The sequence below is a fragment of the Manis javanica genome, chromosome 11 (assembly GCF_040802235.1).
Source record: "Manis javanica isolate MJ-LG chromosome 11, MJ_LKY, whole genome shotgun sequence".
In the NCBI taxonomy this organism is placed as follows: Eukaryota; Metazoa; Chordata; class Mammalia; order Pholidota; family Manidae; genus Manis; species Manis javanica.
Genome location: NC_133166.1, coordinates 110,352,834 through 110,376,818, shown reverse-complemented (window position 1 = coordinate 110,376,818; position 23,985 = coordinate 110,352,834). Strand labels below are relative to the sequence as shown.

The 23,985-nt window shown below is 45.0% G+C and overlaps 1 protein-coding gene across 5 annotated transcripts in view; it reads right to left on the bottom strand.

The window, feature by feature from the left end:
• The window catches only part of PPFIA1 (PTPRF interacting protein alpha 1), a 111,767-nt gene that overhangs the window by 52,867 nt on the left and 34,915 nt on the right, over positions 1-23,985 (bottom strand). The window lies entirely within an intron of this gene.

The following is a 23,985-nucleotide window of genomic DNA, read 5'->3' as shown; positions in this document are numbered from 1 at the left end:
CTTGAATCTATGCTGCCTCCTGATTGGAAGTCACTATTCATTCGAGAAATGGTTGTATAGCTAGTCTAGGTGCGCACTGGAGAGAGGAGCCCGGCCCCTCCTCAGGGTGCTCCTAGACGCCAGGTCAGCAACGACCCCCACGCGGTCAGTGCTCGCCGTGAGAGCTGCCGGGGCGGCCACGGCGGTGGAGTGGAAGGCACCTGCCGAAGGAAAGGCATCTGAGCTGAGCTCTGCCCAGGGACAGCTCTCCAGCCAGAGAGAAGCACGAAGGCGTCTGACAATGGAGAGGGTGCCGGCAGCTGGGCCTGGGCAGTGGACAGGGAGGGGCAAGGTGGGGCTGCACGTGGGCAGGGGCTCGGCTGTGAAGGCCCCTGGGCCCCACAGTGAGGAGGGCGGGCTCACCCTGAGGGTCCTGTGAGTCGTCTATCCACAGATTCTGAGGGCCCCCAACAGGCAGCGGGCACAATAAGGCCCAGGCAGCACTTCTGGTGCACAGTCTCAAAATGGGTTTGCAGAAGCAGCCAAGCCCCTGGGAGCAGCTGGATGCTGGATGGGGTGAAGAGCAGAAACCAGCTGAGAGTCCACAGCAGTAATGCCAGGCAGGTATGAGCTTCTCAACTCAGAGACTAAGGCCAGGAAAGAAACGGCCAGAACAGAACACAAGGGCCCAGCGCTTCCCCTGATGCTGAGAAATCACTGATGGGCGGATCTGCTGAAATGGAGGTCCCTGGTGACCGTGACAACAGCAGTCCTGGAGCAGTGGTCGGGCCAAAAGCCTGACGGGACTGCGCTCCTTAGAGAACGGGAGGAGCAAAGCAATGAGTGCACAGAAACTCCCTCAGGGAAATCTGCAGTCAAGGGAAGAAGAGAAACAGGGCAGTTCTCCAGAATGAGCGGGTGTCCCCGCACTGGGAGGGGAGGCGCCCTGGGGAGGAAGGGGGGAAGGAAGGGCCCTCCATCTAGAGGACAGGGTGGAGCAGGGACTTCGTAGGTGCTATCTGCCAAGCAAACAGCACTGACCGCAAGGTGCTGGAGGGTGCCTTTCCTTTAACTCCTCACCAGAAGCAAGCCTATGTCTTTTTCATACAGTTCCTTAAGCTTTTCCTAAGAGCCCCAAACTGTCTTCATTTACCTATTAAGAGCCTATATTAAATCCCCATCATTCTGGTTAATATAAGTGTTTCTTACAATAAATTCAACAGCCAAAACCATTCTATGACATACCGCTTTGAACAAGGTAGAAGACAAATTTATAGAACTTGACAATTATTTTTACTTTTTAAAAGCCTTTCTCTTTTCTCAAAAGAATTTAACTGAAAAAGTACCAGTCAAACTTTGGAGTTCAGATAAACACAAGACAGGAAATTCCAAGGTTTTAGATTCCAAAAGCATGTTCATATGTGCACTGTGTTTGTATTATTATTGCAGAAAAGATGAGGACAGACTCAACCAACGCCAAATATGTACAGTAAGTGATCTACTCTGTTACCATCACAGGAATCTGGCAACATCTAAATTTTTTCCACTTAAAAAATGTTTGTTTAAAAGATACTAAAAGCCAAATATACTACTAGTTTAAAGGGACATTCTATTCATCTTAAAGTTTGAAGTATTTTAAAAAACTGAATAGATACAACAATCACTGGAATATTTTCATTTTAAAATATAAATCTGAACAATACAGATTTGTATTTCTTGACATTTACAGCATTGAGAAGAGAGAGGGAAAACAACATTTAACTTTAAAATCAGTTCAAGAACTTAGTTTCCCATTATGCTTAAAAATGTTGATGTTATTTCTAGACAAAAAGGTTCAGATCTGGGTGAAGGGTTCAGGTTATACAAACCAGACATTATCGATGAAATCCACAACCAGGCCCCTTTTAAATTCTGCGGCTCTTACGCAACATTTAGCTTCAAAAGCGATGCACACTCTTCCCACCATGTGGGCAGAGGGGGTGAAGGGCCTCGCCACTCCCCGCCCTGGAGGGGGCCCTGATCCCTCTCTCTCCTGCCCCCTTCCTGTGTTTCTGCCTGGTCATCCCAGGTTACACTTGCACATCCTCTGCAGTCTCTGTCAAATATCAAGAGTAATTATTTTTTAAGTACTTTTCAGTATTTTTGCTAACTTCTGCTAAAATGGGAATAAAGCTTCACTGGAGGCAAAAAGTATATGTCCTCTTCCTGTGGGGAGATGAAGCATAATGAAGAAATGGAAACAGCAAACCAAAACGAACACCTGAAAAACCCACTTGTAGAACCAACTTAGGTTGTCAGTAGGAGCTATCTGCCTCAGCTTTAGGCCTAAGAGCGTATTGAAAGAAAACCGGAGGTTTATCTATTAAAATGAGTGAGCAAATCATGTTTTGAAGCTCCAGTGTCTTGATTATAAGTATGCTTAGAAACATTAGTATAATGCTCTACTTGCATAAAAAGACTGTGTCTAACCGTGTCTTCATGCTGTAGCCCGATGATGGGTGAAGGGGGGCAGAGGGACACTTAGGACAAACTTCACACATTTGTAAAATCTGACCTGTGAACTCACCAGACTTGTTTAAAACCATGAATGCGCAGCACTGGATTTCATTCACTGCATATTATTTGCAAGCACTAGTGTAAAATTCATCAGCAGTTAGACAGTCTAATACACTTAATTTCTTTTTTTGTCAGTTTCTCTTCAAGAAATACTGACAAAATTTCTGCTCCTACTCAGCATCTAGTGATTAACTGGGACTGTATGATCGGAGCCTGATGACCATGCAGCAGAGCAGTGATGCAACGTGATCGTCCTCTGGCTAAAAGCAAACACACACTTGTGTAAATTTTTCCTATGTATAGAAGATAAAATGTAGATGATACCCACCAAGCTAATGCAGGTTACCCACAATGGTTAGGAAGGGGGTTGGGAGTGAGACTTTCTTTTTAATTTATATTCCTTTTTAATTTCAATTTTTAAGTATGTACTCATTTTTATTACATACACACAAGAAAGACCAATCTTCCCTTCTTTTTTTCTTTCTAAACAATGCTAAAACCATAGGACACGACCAGCATGTGTGCGGTCTTCATGGGCATACTTGTTCAGATATACTTTCCCGACGTCACCATCTCAATCTTTAATCTTTCCCTGCTCTCTTACCAGTCAGGGCGGCTTGGCTTCCGCCTCCATCATCTCACTGAGAGAGCTCTTGTGGACACACAGCAATCCTGACCCTGCTAAGCCCAGCCAGCTGGGTGCCACCAGACCGCCAACGGGTCCATCAGAGCCCCGCCACCCACCCTGTCCCCCCTCCAGGTCCCTTGTTCTCTCTGATCTCACCCTGCTGGTGCTCCTGGGGCTCCATCGCAGGCTCCTGTTTACCCTGCATCCTCTGCCCGCCAGACCTGAGTCCAAGGCTTCAACCCCTACTCTGGGCAACTGCCCATCACACACCCTCTCAGACCTCTTCTTGGAGGCTCAAGCGACCTTCCCTAACCAAGCACACCATCTGCCTCCCACGCCACTCGCCACCTCCGCCCAGGCCCGCACCCTGCAGACACCTCCAGCCGGCCACGCCAGACACTGGGCATCACAGCACGGCCCCCTCACCCTCCCTGCCAGCCAGCCTCACCACACCTGTGCCTCCTCCCCTGCCTCAGCCCTCAGCAGCCCCTGACTCACCTACAGTTCCTGAGCATGCCTGTTCCTCTGCTGGCCCTTCACACACACAGTTGTACCCCCTGCCTCAGAGGTGACCTGAGTATTCCTCTGACCAGCTCCCCCTGCTACCCTCAGTTCTTGGCCAAGGGGTCATTTCCTACAGAGCAAAACATCTCTCTCGGAGGTTTCCAGGTGGCATGAGAACCACACTGTCCAGACTGGCTGCATAGAAACCACCTGTGTGGCTGGTGAAAATGCAGACTCCCAGGCCTCACCCTCCTGAACCACCTTTTCTGGGGTGGACCCTGGGAATGCGTATCTCTAAAAGCTCCCCCAGAAGAGTCAGTACCCTTCCATGCTGGGAGACAGCTGACCCTCATGACCTCAGGCTGGTCACCTACACTCCCAGCCATGGTCACTCACCCACTGTTCTACCACAGCCACAGCCATGACACCTGAATGAGGAGACTGTAAGTGCGCCCTCCACCCGAAAGGCTCTACTGCCGCCAGGCCTCAACTGCAGGCATCAGGACGGAGCTGCTCTGCAGAAGCAGGGGGCCAGCAGGGTTTTGACTGGCTGATTTTTGCCATACTACAAAAATTAGGTCACTTGAACATCTCCAAGTGTTAATTCAGATCTTAACACAGCATCCCCACACACACCGTGGAACTGGTCACCAAGCACCACCCCCTGGGTCCCAGCCACCCCTGCAGAGGCCACTGTTGCCTGCAAGCTCGTGCACCCCCGAGGTTCCTGCTGACTGTCTCCTCTCCTCGGCCCACCAACCGTTCTCACAGTCCAGCAACCCAAGTGCGCTGAGGACCGCGTGTCCTCGCCCTCTCTGCTCTCCCAGCCTGGGACAGAGAGATACCAGCATAAGGCCTCCAGGCCTGGTCTCACCTCACAGAACTAGTCTATACCAAATGGTACAGAGCCACTGCCGCCAAAAGCAGCTGGACTTGTTCTGTCAAGACTGTATGCGACTTTCATCTGGAGGAGAAAAAGAGAAAAAGCCACCCTAGTGTTTCTTTTAAAAATGTGAATGGATCAGGTTAAAAATACACTGTACCAGATGTTTATAGTGGCTTTATCCATAACTGCCAAAACCTGGAAGCCATCCAGGTGTCCTTCAGTAGGTGGACGGATAGACAAGTTGGGGACCATCCAGACAATGGAAAGTCATTCAGCACTAAGAGAGATGAGCCACCCAGCCATGAAAAGACAAGGAGGAACCTTCAGTGCACATGCCGAAGCGGATGGAGCCAGCCTGGGGAGGCCACACACTGGGTGACCCCGAGCCCAGGACATTCTGGAAAAGGCAAAACTGGAGGCGGTGAAGAATCGTGGTGGCCAGGGGCTGGCGGAGGGGATGGACAGGGGGACACAGAGAGTTTGTAGGGCAGTGACAGGATCACAGTGGTGGACACAGACCCACACAGAGTGATGCCACGCAGAGTGAGCCTCGGAGAGCCATGGACTCGGGGTGGTGCTGTGCCGAGGCAGGTCGTGGATCCTGACACGTGTCCCATGCTGGGGGCGGGTGCAGACAGCAGGGAGGCTGTGCGCGCAGGAGGAGGCATCGGGCGGGCAGGAGACATGGGAAATCCCTACACCTTCCCCTCAATCTTGCTGTGAAACTGCTCTAAAAAATAAAGTCTATTAAAAAAAATACACTGTGCCTCTTTCATAATTTTTGGCTCAGCAACTAAGCAAGGTGCACTTTTCACATCAATAATTCCAAACCAGCATCATTTAAGGCCAAACCTGAAAATTTTGTTGTAGGTGTGGTCTGCTCACCAGCTCCACTGGCCCTGCCAGCTGGCAGTCATATGACACAACCGACAATTCACCGGGCCTGCCCACTCTGGAATGTGATCATCTCGGACAGCTTTTTTTTTTTACTCTTGAGAGAACTGCATTACCTCAAAGAATTGAAATACTGATGTGAATAGTTTACAACACTATTTTAAGTTCACATCATTCAAAGTCATAAGAAATACAACCATATTTTTCCTTTTAAAAAAAGTCTTCATTGAGAAAAAAGTCACTAACAAAATTCAACATCTTAACCATTTTAAAGTATACAATCCAGTGGCTTTTAGTATATTCACGTAGTGTACCATCGACACTCTCTGAGTCCGGCACATCTGCTCCCCCACCCCTCCAACCAGAAGGAGCTCTGACCGTTAGTGGTCACTCCCTACTCCCCTCCCACCAGCCCGGCAGCCACCGGTTTGCTCTGTCCCTATGGACGCGCCCGCTCGGGACCCCTCGAGTGACTGGAAGCACACAAGCATTGTCCTTTTGCATCTGGCTTCTCCCACGGAGAGTGACGCCTTCGAGGCTCATCCACGCAGGAGCGTGTGCAGTGCTGCACTTCTTTTCATGGCTGAGTGACATTCTATGACAGGGACGGACCACATTTTGTTCACCCATCACCTGCTGTGGCCATCGGGGTTGCTTCCATCTTCTAGCTGTCAGGAATCATTCTCTGTGAACATTCCTGTACAAGTTTTTTGTGTGGATTTATGTTTTTCTTCCTTGTGGTATACCTATAGGAGTAGACACACTTCTCCACACGAGTGAACGGTTCCATTTCTGTTTCTAACTTCCAATTTCAATATATACCTATCTTACCCACAACTCCTTACTTCTTTGGAAGGCATTTTCTTTTAGGCAAAAACTGGGATTTCCTCATGGGCAGCAAGCAAGTATAAGGTTTGCTTCACATATTTTTCTCTCTCTGTTAAAGAGCAAACCAAACTGTTTTTGGTTGTTATTGGCATTTCAGTATCTAAACACACAGAATTTCTTAAAATCAGTCATGACAATTTGAAATAAAAATGCACATGTACATTTCAAAGCAATCTAAAATATTAGGATAAATGTATATTTCATTCAAAAGCAAGTGTATAGTATCAGTGAAATATGCATAGGCAATAGCATTCTATTTAAATTTAAAACTGAGTGTGGGGAGAGGGGGGAGCAAATCAATATAATAAAAAAATGAAGGGCAGAAATCCTTCATTCAAATAGGAATGAGCACCTTCTGGGATCTTCTAGGTAGTTTTTTTAACATTACCATATTAGCTTAAAAGAGTTCCAGATAAAAACACTAAGAAATAATAAAACAAAGGCAATATGAAGTGCATTAGTATCCAGTATATATTTATATTATAAATATAAAGCAACTATGTGGTTTCTGGCACTATTCTTGCTTACTGGAGCATAAAATAGTTCTCATTTTCAAATATTTCATTTCATACAGCTATGCATGTGCCAAGACAGTGAATCATAAAGCACAAGACTAGAAACTGCGTGTCTGACCTTGACAGCCTAAGCCATCATTAGGAACAGTGTAAAAGAGATGTTTTGGTGGTAACAAACTTTTAAAAAACAGTAATAGCAACAGCAATGCAACGGGGCTTACATGGAGCTTTCTGTACACAAACCTTTAAAATAATTATTTACTTTTTGTGAAACAGTACTAAAAGTATACCCAGAAAAGTCTCTCAGCCCTGTCTGCTCTCCCACATAATATGTTACTAAAGATAGGAGGTTCTTGTTTATCCAGAATTTTTCATGCATATATAAACCAATAAGTATATTAATTTCCCCTTGCTTTTCTTCATGAGGGATACAACCTGAAGATGTTTTTGTATCAGTTCATAACGACCTCTTCCTTTTTATAGCTTATAATATATAAGCTATATGCATATAGTTTATATGCATACGTTTATATGCATATAACAATTAAGCCATAACTTATTTATTGGTCACTGATTGAGGGAATTTCATGTCTGTGCTTCCGATCTTTTGCTGTTACAAATAACATGGCAACAAATAGCTGCGCATATATGTGATTCTGCACAGGTGCCAAGTGAATCTGTAGGATAAAAATCTTAGAATTTCTAAATCAAGGATGTAATTTTAATAGATACTGCTAAATTATTCCCCATGAGCCAGCAATCTATGAACACACCTGTCTTCTTGTAGCTCTGCCATCCATGTGTGTTATTATCATGTTCCTTTTAGGGTCCATTCTTCACACCCTGTTGCCTAACACATATGGGCCCCCAAAATCTCCTTACATGCAAGAGACTGAATACATGCCTGGGCATTTGGTGAGAGTTCAAGTCATGCCATCACGTCAATGCTCTTGTAACCAAGGGAAATATCCTGACATCTCACTTACAAAGGCGGCTCAGCTCGTTTGTTAGTTTAGTCCATGTCCTCATTTCCTCCACCTGACAATCTGGAATATGATGGCACACTATCCGTATTTCAGTTGTGGTTACTTATTTTTCCCTGATCAAATACAAATGAGATCAGTCTGTTTTTACTTATCCAAACACATTCTTACATATGTTACGCTTTTTTTCTTGTTCCTGTATTCTAATCATCTGCTCTTAAACTCAAACATTCATTAGAAGGGACAGACATCTGAAGTGTTGTCTAGTATAGGCATGCCCAAACATCTAAATGAGGAAATATTTTACTGCAAACTAATTTTTGGAGGCGGAGCCAACAAGGCAGCATGAGTAGAGCAGCGGAAATCTCCTCCCAAAACCACATATATCTTTGAAAATACAACAAAGACAACTCTTCCTAAAAGAGAGACCAGAAGACACAGGACAACAGCCAGACCACATCCACACTTGTGAGAACCCAGCACCTCGCGAAGGGGGTAAGATACAAGCCCCAGCCCAGCAGGACCCGAGCGCCCCTCCCCCAGCTCCCGGCGGGAGGAGAGGAGTCAGAGCGGGAGGGGGAGGGAGCCCAGGAGTGCTAAACACCCAGCCCCAGGATTCCGAACCAGAGCGCAGACACAGTGCACGCGTGGGGTTCTGGATACTAGGGAAACAGGGCAGCAGGAACAGTGAGCGGGTCCCTGCAGCCGGCGCCCTGGGGACAAAGAAAAGCGAGTGCTCTTTGGAAGTCTTAAAGGGACAGGGACCCCACAGCCAGATGGAAGCATCCTGGGACACTTAGTCCAGCAGCAGGGAACCACGGGCACCCTAAACCCCTGGATAGCAGGGCAGCTCAGAGGCCCCTCACTGAGATAAACAGCCTCCCGGCCATTCCCCCTCCAACGCGGCTCCACCACTTTGGAGCAGAAGCCCAAGGCAGGCCACACACACAGCAACAGCAGAGATAAACTCCACAGCGGCCGGGCAAGAATCAGAAGCCCCGTCTGCACACAGCTGCCCAGCACAAGCCACTAGAGGTCACTGTTCTCCCAGGAGAGGAAGGCCACAAACCAACAAGAAGGGAAGTTCTTCTAGCTGTCACTCATGCCAGCTCTGCAAACTATCTCTATCACCATGAAAAGGCAAAATTTGAGGCAAAGACCACAGAGACAACACCAGAGAAGGAGACAGACCTAACCAGTCTTCCTGAAAAAGAATTCAAAATAAAAATCAAAAACATGCTGACAAAGATGCAGAGAAATATACAAGAGCTAAGGGATGAAGTCCGGAGGGAGATGACAGACACCAGGAAGGAGATCACAGAAGTGAAACAAACTCTGGAAGGATTTATAAGCAGAATGGATAAGATGCAACAGGCCATTGAAGGAACAGAAACCAGAGAACAGGAACACATAGAAGCTGAAGCAGAGAGAGATAAAAGGATCTCCAGGAATGAAACAATATGAAGAGAACAGTGTGACCAATCCAAAAGGAACAATATCCATATTATAGGGGTACCAGAAGAAGAAGAGAGAGGAAAAGGGATAGAAAGTGTCTTTGAAGAAATAATTGCTGAAAACTTCCCCAAACTGGGGGAGGAAATAATCAAACAGACCACGGAAATAAACAGAACTCCCAACAGAAAGGACACAAGGAGGACAACACTAAGACACATAATAATTAAAATGGCAAAGATCAAGGACAAGGACAGAGTTTTAAAGGCAGCTAGAGAGAAAAAGGTCACCTATAAATGAAAACCCATCAGGCTATCATCAGCCTTCTCAACAGAAACCTTACAGGCCAGAAGAGAATGGCATGATATATTTAATGCAATGAAACAGAAGGGCCTTGAACTAAGGATACTGTATCCAGCACGATTATCATTTAAATATGAAGGAGGGATTAAACAATTCCCAGACAAGCAAACGTTGAGGGAATTTGCCTCCCACAAACCACCTCTATAGGGTATTCTAGAGGGACTGTTCTAGACGGGAGCACTCCTAAGACTAAACAGATGTCACCAGAGAAAATAAAATCACAGCCAAGAAAGCAGACCAACCAAATACTAACTAAAGGCAAAAAATAAAATCAACTTAAAGGAAATAAGAAAGAGCACAGAATAAAACAGCCAACATATAAAGAATGGAGGAGGAGGAATAAGAAGGGAGAGAAGAAAAGAATCTCCAGACAGTGTATATAACAGCTCAATAAGCGAGCTAAGTTAGGCAGTAAGATACTAAAGAAGCTAACCTTGAACCTTCGGTAACCACGAATCTAAAGCCTGCAATGGCAATAAGTACATGTCTTTCAATAGTCACCCTAAATGTAAATGGACTGAATGCACCAATCAAAAGACACAGAGTAATAGAGTGGATAAAAAAGCAAGACTCATCTATATGCTGCTTACAAGAAACTCACCTCAAACCCAAAAACATGCACAGACTAAAAGTCAAGGGATGGAAAAACATATTTCAGACAAACAACAGAGAGAAGAAAGCAGGTGTTGCAGTACTAGTATCAGATAAAATAGACTTCAAAACAAAGAGAGTAACAAGAGATAAAGAAGGACATTACATAATGATATAGGGGTCAGTCCAACAAGAGGATATAACCATTATAAATATATATGCACCCAATACAGGAGCACCAGCATATGTGAAACAAATACTAACAGAACTAAAGGGGGAAATAGAATGCAATGCATTCATTTTAGGAGACTTCAACACGCCACTCACCCCAAAGGATAGATCCACCAGGCAGAAAATAAGTAAGGACACAGAGGCACTGAACAACACAGTAGAACAGATGGACCTAATAGACATCTACAGAACTCTACATCCAAAAGCAACAAGATACACATTCTTCTCAAGTGCACATGGAACATTCTCCAGAATAGACCACATACTAGGCCACAAAAAGAGCCTCAGTAAATTCCAGAAGATTGAAATCCTACCAACCAACTTTTCAGACACAAAGGTATAAAACTAGAAATAAATTCTACAAAGAAAACAAAAAGGCTCACAAACACATAGAGGCTTAACAACATGCTCCTAAATAATCAATGGATCAATGAACAAATTAAAACAGAGATCAAGGAATATGTGGAAACAAATGACAACAACAACACAAAGCCCCAACTTCTGTGGGACGCAGTGAAAGCAGTCTTAAGAGGAAAGTATATAGCAATCCAGGCACACTTAAAGAAGGAAGAACAATCCCAAATGAATAATCTAACATCACAATTATTGAAACTGAAAAAAGAAGAACAAATGAAGGCTGAAGTCAGCAGAAGGGGGACATAATAAAGATCAGAGAAGAAATAAACAAAATGGAGAAGAATAAAACAATAGAAAAAAATCAATGAAACCAAGAGCTGGTTCTTTGAGAAAATAAACAAAATAGATAAGCCCCTAGCCAAACTTATTAAGAGAAAAAGAGAATCAACACACATCAACAGAATCAGAAATGAGAATGGAAAAATCACGACAGACTCCACAGAAATACAAAGAATTATTAGAGACTACTATGAAAACCTATATGCTAACAAGCTGGAAAACCTAGAAGAAATGGACAACTTCCTAGAAAAATACAGCCTTCTAAGACTGACCAAGGAAGAAACACAAAAGTTAAACAAACCAATTATGAGCAAAGAAATTGAAATGGTAATCAAAAAACTACCCAAGAACAAAACCCCCAGGCCAGACGGATTTACCTCGGAATTTTATCAGACATACAGAGAAGACATTCTCCTTAAAGTTTTCCAAAAAATACAAGAGGAGGGAATACTCCCAAACTCATTCTATGAAGCCAACATCACCCTAATACCAAAACCAGGCAAAGACCCCACCAAAAAAGACAATCACAGACCAATATCCCTGATGAATGTAGATGCAAAAATACTCAATAAAATATTAGCAAACCAAATTCAAAAATATACCAGAAGGATCATACACCACGACCAAGTGGGATTCATCTCAGGGATGCAAGGATGGTACAACATTCGAAAATCCATCAACATCATCCACCACATCAACAAAAAGAAGGACAAAAACCACATGGTCATCTCCATAGATGCTGAAAAAGCATTTGACAAAATTCAACATCCATTCATGATAAAAACTCTCAGCAAAATGGGTATAGAGGGCAAGTACCTCAACATAATAAAGGCCATATATGATAAACCCACAGCCAACATCATACTGAATAGCGAGAAGCTGAAAGCTTTTCCTCTGAGATTGGGAACAAGACAGGGATGCCCACTCTCCCCACTGCTATTTAACATAGACCTGGAGGTCCTAGCCACGGCAATTAGACAAAACAAAGAAATACAAGGAATCCAGATTGGGAAAGAAGAAGTTAAACTGTCACTATCTGCAGATGACATGATATTATATATAAAAAACCCTAAAGACTCCACTCCAAAACTACTAGAACTGATATCGGAATACAGCAAAGTTGCAGGATACAAAATTAACACACAGAAATCTGTGGCTTTCCTATACACTAACAACGAATCAATAGAAAGAGAAATCAGGAAAACAATTCCATTCACCATTGCATCAAAAAGAATAAAATACCTAGGAATAAACCTAACCAAAGAAGTGAAAGACCTATACCCTGAAAACTACAAGACATTCTTAAGAGAAATTAAAGGGGACACTAACAAATGGAAACTCATCCCATGCTCTTGGCTAGGAAGAATTAATATTGTCAAAATGGCCATCCTGCCCAAAGCAATATACAGATTTGATGTAATCCCTATCAAATTACCAGCAACATTCTTCAATGAACTGGAACAAATAGTTCAAAAATTCATATGGAAACACCAAAGACCCCGAATAGCCAAAGCAATCCTGAGAAAGAAGAATAAAGTGTGTGTGGGGGGAATCTCGCTCCCCAAATTCAAGCCCTACTACAAAGCCATAGTAATCAAGACAATTTGGTACTGGCACAAGAACAGAGCCACAGACCAGTGGAACAGATTAGAGACTCCAGACATTAACCCAAACATACAGGGTCAATTAATATACGATAAAGGAGCCATGGACATACAATGGGGAAATGACAGTCTCTTCAACAGATGGTGCTGGCAAAACTGGACAACTACATGTAAGAGAATGAAACCGGGTCACTGTCTAACCCCATACACAAAAGTAAATTCAAAATGGATCAAAGACCTGACTGTAAGTCATGAAACCATAAAACTCGTAGAAAAAAACATAGGCAAAAATCTCTTAGACATAAACATGAGTGACCTCTTTTTGAACGTATCTCCCCAGGCAAGGAAAACAAAAACAAAAATGAACAAGTGGGACTATATTAAGCTGAAAAGCTTCTGTACAGCAAAAGACACCATCAATAGAACAAAAAGGTACCCTATAGTATGGGAGAATATATTTGTAAATGACAGATCTGAAAAAGGCTTGACATCCAAAATATATAAAGAGCTCACACACCTCAACAAACAAAAAACAAATAATCCAATTAAAAAATGGGCAGAGGAACTGAACAGACAGTTCTCCAAAAAAGAAATTCAGATGAGCAACAGACACATGAAAAGATGCTCCACATCTCTAGTTATCAGAAAAATGCAAATTAAAACCACAATGAGATATCACCTACACCAGTAAGGATGGCTACCATACAAAAGACAAACAACAACAAATGCTGGTGAGGCTGTGGAGAAAGGGGAACCTTCCTACACTGCTGGTGGGAATGTAAATTAGTTCAACCATTGTGGAAAGCAATATGGAGGTTCCTCAAAATGCTCAAAATAGACTTACCATTTGACCCAGGAATTCCACTCCTAGGAATTTACCCTAAGAATGCAGCAGCCCAGTTTGAAAAAGACAGATGCACCCCTATGTTTATCGCAGCACTATTTACAATAGCCAAGAATTGGAAGCAACCTAAGTGTCTATCAGTAGATGGATGGATAAAGAAGATGTGGTACATATACACAATGGAATATTATTCAGCCATAAGAAGAAAACAAATCCTACCATTTGCAACAACATGGATGGAGCTAGAGGGTACTATGCTCAGGGAAATAAGCCAGACAGAGAAAGACAAGTACCAAATGATTTCACTCATCTGTGGAGTATAAGAACAAAGGAAAAACTGAAGGAACAAAACAGCAGCAGAATCACAGAACCCAAGAATGGACTAACAGGTACCAAAGGGAAAGGGACTGGGGAGGATGGGTGGGTAGGGAGGGATAAGGGGGGGAAGAAGAAAGAGGGTATTATGATTAGCATGCATAATGGGGGGGTGGGAGAAAGAGGAGGGAGGGCTGTACAACACAGAGAGGAAAAGTAGTGATTCTACAACATTTTGCTACGCTGATGGACAGTGACTGTAATGGGGTTTGCGCGGGGGACTTGGTGTAGGGGAGAGCCTAGTAAACATAATATTCTTCATGTAATTGTACATTAATGATAACAAAAAAAAAACAAGAAAGAAAAGGGGGATTACTTCCTGATAGGATAAAACTAACTGCAAATAAACGATCAATGCATGCTTTACATATCCTTAATTTTCATCTTTTAAAGGGTGTCAGATGATCAGGTATGGAAATACATTTTTCTGATAATATTACTTTCTCTTAAGAAAAAAAAAGCAGTTCCTGTGTGGTGACCTCCGATGAGTTCTACACAATGGTATAAAGGGCATATCAAAGTGTAGGCAAAGGGTTTGTTTGTATTTATACAGAGGATCAAAGCCTAATTTGGCTACCCAGAAAATGAATTAAGATACGATATGAAGAAGAACTTCCAACATCAACATCCTCTGGAAGAGTCATACCAGAAGATGATCATCAAAAAACTTCAACAAAGATCCTGGCGCTGCTGCAGTTGTAGCTGCATTCATCCCTCCGGTTCCTGGACTTGCCATTGGAATGAACAAGGAGATATCTAAGCTGGCCTGTGCATACAGCAAAACAACAAATTTGACTGGATCTATACTGTCGGAATTCAACCAAGAATTAGGAGAAGTGCAAGTTGCAGCGCTCCAAAATCTTGCGACTATAGACTATCTACTGTTAAAAGAACACATGGGATGTGAACAGTTCCCAGGAATGTGTTGTTTTAATTTGTCTGATTTTTCTCAAACTATCCAAATTCAGTTAGACAATATCCATCATATCATTGATAAGTTTTCACAAATGCCTAGGGTGCCTAACTGCTTTTCTTGGTTTCACTGGAGATGGCTGGTAATTGTAGGTCTGCTTTGGTTATGTAACTGTATTCCTATTATGTTAGTGTGTGTATGCAATTTAATTGTAGTTTAAAACCTATACATGCTTATGTTACTCTAGAAGAAGATATGTCAAAGAAATAATCAATCTTCTCATGTTTTCTTCCATCTGCTACTTCTATAGCTTTTCTTCTTCCTTCCTAATTACAATCCTTAAATAGAATTCGTGCCTCATATCGAATTTACCGAGTATCATAATTCCTCCAGGTGGTAAAGATACCTCAAGACAAATGCTGGGCATAGAAGCCACAGGGCATAAATCTGCAAAGAAGTAAAAACTAACCTTTTCAAACAATATTGCTTCTCTCTCACTTACCAACTTTACATTTCCCTGTATGGCCCCGGAAGATGACTGGTTAGCCAGAGACGGGTAAGATTCCTCAAGGGAGGAACAACCTAAGACAGGCACAGTCGCAGGGGGGCCATCAGGTGAGAAATTGGGGATCAACAGAGGTGAGGCTTAGCACCTCACCCCCCCTGTTTTGAGAGAAATCTTCTGCATCCGTGGATGTTTTGTTGCCCTTGTCTAGCTTGGATTAATACTTAGTTTATAGGCACACACCTGATCATCTACATTTGCCCTCTTACAGCACTAAATTATGTTTTCTACCTTTATCTTGCATCTACCTACCACTTCAGCATTTTATTAAAAAAAAATAATAATAATAATCATAAGGGAGAAATGTGGGATTCACATATAAATCAAGGATAAAAATCAAACGAATAATCATATCTGACTTGATTGTTTATAGTTCATAATGCGTGATCAAAACCGAAAGTTTCCATGATGACTGCCCTTGTACTGTTCACCATGTAAGAACTTGTTCACCATGTAAGAACTTGTTCGTTATGCTTCAGAAGATTGGAGACTGTTGAGAATTAGGCTTGGGGTGGATTAATGATTGTGCACTGAGTGCCCTATACAGAATTTTATTGTTGTTAACAATCATTTGATCAATAAATATGAGAGATGCCCTCTCAAAAAAAAACCAAAAAAACTAATTTTTAAAATTTATTTTACATGACAATTGGGGTATTGTGCTGACTTTCTAAAGTTATGTGTTTAGACAGGTTTTAAAATTAATAACATTTTATGATAGCAAACATTATCACTTACAGTACTAGAAAAAGGAGGTACTGGATTGCTTCATGTGTATACCTAGAAATAGACTTGCTGGGTCAAAAGGTTATGCAATTTAATTCTCAATGTTTCTAATGTTATATATTATATTGTACCAAATAAATATTAGTTCTACTGTTTTTTCATTTCTGAATACATTTATAATTTACAATGAGTTTTTAATGTCCTGACCAAAAAAAAAAAGTGAAGGTCACAAATAACCATAATTATCGCATAGATGATGGAGACACTGTGTACTGGTTCAGCTTGCATTTTTATAGTTCTGTGCAAAGTGAGACCTGCCTTACTATTTTACATTTATTTGGTTCAAATATCATCACATAATTTCTCCAGTTAGAATCTTTGCCTTTTTTAATGTCCGTATGGCAATACAGGATAGATTAAAATAGTATCCCATTATACAACAGTAAAAAATCATTTAGCTTGATATCCAAACTGTTTTATTTAATATTTAAGTATTACATATATAGTATGTATACCTAAATATAAGGCATTTTTGAGTAAGAAGCAATTCCCCCATTCTCCTATTAAGACAGCTGTCAAAAGTTTTTTGGCCACTTTAATATACTTTTAGGATTGTAGCTTATACAGCCACCTCTCACTCAGACTCAGCCTTACGTATTTATTATGAGAAGCAGGTAGGTAGACAAACTGTTTATTCTAGTAGCATGTTACATTACTACAACTAAGGCTAATTTTCTACATTGAGTTACATCACAATAACTTAAAGTATCTCCAAGCCATCCTTAAACTATGTCTTCTACTGTTCTTTGCCATGACAATCATGGCTCACCTTTTGGTGAGTCCTTTGGGCATCAGCTGACACCATGTGGCACCTTGTACATCCATGACAGAAAACAAAGTCACACGCTCTGGCTGCAAAACACCAGGCAGGTTGCCACCCTCACTCACGCACTGCTGTGCTCTAGTATGACTGGTGGCCTTGCCTCAGGATGTGGCAGTGTCCCTCCTGGCAACGAGGGCGCCATGAAGACACGGAATATATACCCGGAGGTGATGGGAGGGTGTCCGTGTTTCAGGCACCCTGAACTTGAGAAGGGAGTTGAGGCCGTCCTGAGGGAAAGTCAGCACAACTCCTCCAGCAAAGTGACATCATCTTGGTCCCCTGGCACCGCTCAGGAGCTGCCTTACGGTTTATGGGTTTAGCAGTTCTCCTGAAAAGGCTGAGGGTGTGTGCCAGGCTGCTCTGACATACCACCGGCTTGTCATTAGTTCATGTGGGCACTTCAATTCTGCAAAGCAAGCCACTGCCAACTCTTTTACTTGTAATTAAGCACTCTTATTTTATGTCATTAAACTTGATGTGTAAGAGTGTTCAGATACCACCTTCCAAGGCTCTCACAGCAGCACCAAGCGCCCAGAAAGGGCTCCAAGAAGGACCTACTGTGTGGCCCTGCAGGATGTCACTGTCACAGGATAGAAACCCTCATCGACTTCCCAGCAGGTGCTGAACAGCAGCACTGTAACGTGCAGCACGGCCACCTGACATGACCAAGTGTGCCCGACAGCCACAGTGCAATTCCGAAGGGATTCAGGAAACAGTGACGGACAACCCCTGGCCAGCATGTTAGCAGACGAGCGAGGCCACAACGAATGGCGCAGCCCCAGCGCTTGAAGACCAAGGACAGCCAAGCAGGCTCTCCTCTCAACTGGACATAGTTTGTGGACACACCACGTTGAGTGTGGGGGTCTCTGGATGCATTCGGGGTCTAGATGTAAAACTGTAACTGGTGCTCTACTAGGGGTTTCCCCCTGCGGCTCTCTGCTGCCCAGTAGAAACACACAGCTCAGAATGAGTGGTCTGAGCAGCGCTACGGCTACACTTCCCGCACTTCCTGAAAGTCGGCTGACAAGCCAAGGAAACACAGATGCTATGGTGTCTGAGGCCACACAGCTATGGCTGAAGGTAATGAGTACAACTGAGGTCGAAAAGGGCTTTTGAGTCTCTCTTGCAATTTTCATAATGAGAATGGCCCTGCCTATTAAAAACCACTGAGCTGACTGGTGTGGAAATAAAAATAAAGGACTGACTGTCAGCAAAGGAAGCGTATCAGCTGCCGGCAGTGCCCGCGCCCTCGGCCTGCCCGTCCTGACCCTCCCACGAGCGTCGTCAGAGGACTGACCAGCCCACGGCGCCCTGTCCTGTGAGCTCACAGCCCCGATGCCTTTACTGGCTCTGCTGACCACTCTCCCCCCACCCCGCTTCCCTGGCGAGTCACTGCTCACGTTGGCCGAGCCACCATGCCCTCCCACCACTGTGCCCCTCAGCCAGCCGCCCCTCCTCGGGTTGAAGTTCCTCCTCCCCATCTGCTCCCCAGCCCCACACCCCGAAGGCCCACCTGCCTCGGTGGGGGATGCGGCCCTTCCTTCAGCCACGACACACTCAGCTCCGGCCGATGTTCCACCGCGCTCCCGGGTATCTGCTTAGGGCAGAGGCCTGCTCCCCTCGCTGTGCAAGCCCCATGCCCTGGCCAAGAACCGAGCAAAGCATACGTGTTCAAACAGGTATGCAGGTACCACGTCAGAAGGACACCACCTCTGAGAGCGAATCTGCTCCTTTGTAACTGCCTTAAACTCTTGGTTCCATGTACTCGTGCCCTGTAAGCCAGTCTGCCAACAGCCTGTTGTAAACAGTTTTACCCTCTAATTTAACAGGAAGGTATTTCAGAATGAATCGAAGGTCTAGGTACAAAATATAACTGAAGGTACTTTGTGAGGGATTTTCTCTTGTAGCCCTATTAAGTTTAGGAGATAGAAATACAACCTTAAGAATGAGTAGCCCTAGTAATTTGGACAAATAATGTGCTGAGCAAAAAAAATTTGAGGTATTATGGTCAGAACTCATAAATGTAGATATTAATTATAATAACTTTCTATATATAATATATATTGCAATAACATTATATTTAATGCTTCGTGGTCTTCAAAGTATCTTCATGTATTTTATCACTCTTTATTCTCAGCCACCAGTGAGGCACCCATAATCACGTCACTGACATCGCAGAACAAAGGCCCAGGCAGGTCACTGGTGTGCAAAGGGCACTTGGTTAATAAGTGGCTTGGGAGTCGGAACTCAATACAGGCATTATCTCCAGGGGAAGCAGCCACGCTAAGTACGGAAACCAGGGCCACATGCATGCCAGTGACCCCAGTACCAACCAACTGTTGGGGTGCGGAGGGTGCTTGTTGAAGGGTGGCAGGACAGTGTGGCAGGAGTTTGATTTTACTTCTCGCTAAATCAGCCTACAATATTGGGAAATAAACAATAACTCCATTTTACGGATTACAAACAGTCTCAAAGGTGAAATATTGGCCAAGATCAGAGAGTAAGTAAGCAGAGGATCCAAGACTTGCAGCAGACATGGAGGAGGGGCTAGGAAGAGGAGAGAACGGGTAGAAGAGCCTAGAAAACCATTCCGCAGTTAGTGACAAGGAAGGGACTGTCGCACAGTCAACAAGAGCCCACCATCACCGCTGCATGGACAGAGGGGCTGCCTCATACCCCCATGATATCTGTGATTTCTTCTGCCCATCAGGATGACATACACTTGATCCTACTATTTCATCTGTATTTTTCTTAAAGCTGAAGGCATTTTTAAAACTGGAGAAAAGATAAAAGGAATAAAAAGAAAAACAAGGCAGAGGCACCAGACCCTGTCCTCTCCTAGAAACAAGACTCACCCTGAGTCCCAGCAGGAATGGGAAGTGGTCAGAGTGGACCTTGCGAGGCTGAGCTGGGCCTGGAGAGATGGGGTTTGATAAAAGGGGGCGGGAGAAGGCGCCTGCGTAGGCCGAGGTGCACGACGAGGGCAGAGTGAATGGACTGGTCTGGCCAGCACGAAGGGGCATCTGTGGGGGAGATGGTAGGAAAGTCAAGCAAAGCAGACTAAGGGGCTTACAGAGTCTTCCCCTGCTGCTGTGGGTAGGCGCTGCAATGACTTGGGACGGCAGAGGTTCAGGCTCCACCTGCAGCAGCACAAGGTGAGCTGGAGGACGGACTGTAAGGAAGGGGGTATGCGCAAAGCCTCATCATGCAGGCACGAGGCCTGAGCGGCCATGCCAGGACCCCAGAACACAAAGCAAGTGGAAACGATGCTGGAAGAGAAAACAGGACAGACATGGTCCTGAGGGAGTGGTGGCTGAGAGAAAGGAAAGCCGGCCTGGGGGCTGGGGTACCTGGCTGACGACAAGCATGGCCGGCTGGAGGAAGGGACAAAAGGCAGGGCTGGGGCGGAACAGAGCAGCACAGACATAGGGCCAAAGACACAAACAAGGCCTTCATCTCCTGAAAGCAGATGAGAGACCTCACAGAAGTGACCACATCTCCCAGGGAATGACTACAGAAAAGGACTTAATAATTTCCCAGTCTCAGGAGCAGTACTTTTGTTCAAATGAAAATAACCACCTAAACATCTTTGCATGACAAGGGCTTCCTTGGCCTCAGTTCTTCCACAGCGGCTCTTCTAACGTGCGAGCACCTACTGCCTGCCAGTGTGCACAGTAAACATCCAGGGATGTGGACGTGATTATGGGCTCTTCTAAATCACTGACAGTTTCTTAAGTTACTTTAAATTAGTATATGTGCATTAGTATCTCTTCATGTAGGAGTACCATAAAATTTGCAATGAGAAAGTCTTGAGATAATTTTAGACCTGAAGCAACATCGGTAGTGTTTCAAAATAGAGAATGTGCACTTGAAGTCAAGACCCCAGGTCACTTCCTCGCTGAGGCAGTGAAGCACTTTGGGCTGCATGCTGGGTTCAGTTTCAGGCCAGCCCAGCGCAACTATCAGCCTGGAAGCCACTCACTAAGCAGCCTATTGTAACAGCATTTCCAAGTACTCAAGAAAACATCTCCCTTCCTGGCAGCACCTGGCTCTCTTAATAGCAATCATTTATCACGAAAACATAGTTGGGAAACAAAGAGGAAAGGACTGGACATTCAAGAGTTTGTACAAAGCACACAGAGCCTATCAACAGGAATGTGCTTCCAAGCAATCTCTTATTGCATCATTAAACTTCTTGCAAACAAGTATTTCTATGGTTTGCACAGGAAACAACAATGGAATGTACATTCTTTCTGACTCAAGCCCTTTATTCTAACCACCTACTACTCCTCCCTGCATGGCCTTTCTACCGCACAGGTGGCTATGCAAACGTTGAAAAGGCAGTGTCTCTGGTTTGTGAAATGGAGTGAAGGTCATGAGGAGTAGGATAGAAACAGCAAAGGGCAGCGATGGAACAGCAGCGCTGGCGGACAGAGAGCGAACAACAAATTTCAGTCTTTCACACGTGCTCCTTCCTTCTAGAGAAGGTGGGGCAGAGACAGACGTGGCAATCTTCCTGATAAGTACGCGGGGAGTGGCGTCTCCTCTGCCACATACGCCTTCCCCGGTGCACAAGCACAGCTGCAAATCAGCTCGGTTATGCTGCTCTCATCTGTCGTGAATTTGCCACCCAGCCCAAGCCCAGAGCCCCTGCCTACGACTTGGGAGTGGTCCACCCTGAAGCAGCCACCTGCGCCTCCCACAGACCCCAGCGCAGTTGGAAGAATTCTCTCCGGTTCCCTTACATCATCTGACGACTCCTCTTCACAAATCTGGTTCCCTGAGCGCAGTTTCCTGGTCAGAGGTTGAATGATTGGGCCGTGAAGACGCTGCAGGCCATGTGCCCCCCTCCTGTCCCCAGCTCCCATCTGCAGGGGATGCTGGAATCTGATGTCAGCGCTTCCCTCCAGAGGCACTCACAGAAAAGCCCAGTGTAGGAACCACAGCTGCTGTATGGAACAACAGCTAAGAAGGATGCTGTGGGTGAGATCATAATATTCCAGAATATCTCACCTGGTTTTAGTGTATTTCCATATGAACAGGTGTTCCTAAGGAGTGGAGAGAAGTAGTTCATCTCCACATCAATGGGTAATTCCTGGGCAACCAGGGCTTATCTGAACCTGAGAGGCTGGGGGAAGGTCTTGCTTTGCTTTGCTGGAGGAGGAGATAAATGGCCCGGACTGCAGCTTGTAAGCAATAAACAGGTTTTAAACCTTATTTCTCCCTTTGACTGATTTCAGTTTCAGCTAGGTATTTTGTCCCGGGATTTCCTCTCCCCGGACTTACATCTGGCGTAGTTGGCAGGATCTCTAAACCGAAATCTTGTCTAAATGGGTGCAACTTTTGGGAGGGCTGTCCCTAGAGATGGTGAGGAGATGCCCGGAACCCCCCCCCGTGAATGGTGGGGAGGCCCCAGTGGATGCGGCAGCAGAGGGTGCAGCTTTACCCGTTATTGTCCCCCCAGCTGTGGGGCTTCCAATTTGGGAGCCCCTAGTGGGGAACTGGTCTGGGGTAAAGTATCCCCTAGAGGGGTGGGGCCTTCCCCAGAACTGGGGATGGGTGGAGACACCAAAAGCTGCAGAATTAGCCCTCCGTGAGGTAGAAGACTGCTTAAGGGCCCTAAGTAGCCATGTAGCAGCTGGCACTGTAGGGTCTCTCTTCATCAAGATAGTGGAAAATGTTATCCAGGAGAGAGAGAGGGCTATCGAGGAGAAAGAGAGGATTATCGAGAGGGTTAGCAAGGAGAGAGAGGGACTTCGGCCGGAGAGAGACACACTTCAGCACTGCTTGGAGGAGCGGAGCAATAACCTATGGGACGCCATTAAGGAAAGGAGGCAGTTATTGAAAAGACAGGTCATGCTCCTGGAAGATTCCTTAGCAGCAGCGAGGGGGAAGGCAGCAGGAAAAGCCGCGTTGCAGGAGGCCGTGGGGGAGGGAGAGGAAAGAGTGGTGCCTTCAGCCCCAGAGATGGAGGAGGAGCCAGGGGGAGAAGCAGGGCTGTGGGCCGATCTGCTGCTGAGGCCACCGCCTGAGGCACCAGCCTCCCCTGTATCAAAGGCCTACCCAGCTGTAATTAAGAAAATAAAAACGAGACAACTACCGACTCCTCAAGGGGAGGAGCTGCCCCCTCCCCAAGTTGTGGAGCACTCCACACTCTGTCCCTATACCCAGGATGAGCTGGTGGACATGAGTGGCCAGTATAGGCAGAGGCCACTGGAATCTCTGCCTACATGACTTTTACGTCTCTGGGATATGGGGGTGGAAAACATTGTTATGTCAGGTACTGAGATGAGTACACTGGCTTCCCTGACAACTCACCCTTCCCTCCGGCAGTGGTTGCAAAATGCCCGTCATGCCTCAGGGCATCAGACACTTCTGGAATGGCTGACAGCTGCCATCAGGGTAGTTTGGCCTAATCAGAGTGATTTACCATATTTACCCAGTAGGTGGAAAATGTATGTAGAAGTCCAATAGGATTTGGGTATGAAAAATATCATCTATAATGTGGACCCCCAGGGCCCTGATGAGGAGGTGTTCACTGTAGGAATGAGAAACCTGGTGCTGCATACAGCCCCCCATCTCTCTGTGGGTCCCTAGTGATACTCTTGCCCCGCACATAGGGCACCCGGTAAGTGAGGCTGCTCGTACTTCAGCAGATCTGAGGGAGGTTGAAACGATTAGGGCATGGAGGGAAGTACGGGCTATGACTGAAAGGAGAGACGTAAAAGGCCCCGTGAAAGTCTCAAGGACCCAGATGTGGGTTGATTTGATAAAGGCCAGGGTGGTGAAAGAAAAACCCGATGGGCAGCCCAATAGGATCTTGTTAGAACTGTGGCGCCAATAATAAGCCAGAGCAGCAGTTCCAGCCGCTGAGTCCAGGACACAGAAACCAAAGTCGAGGCCTCATGC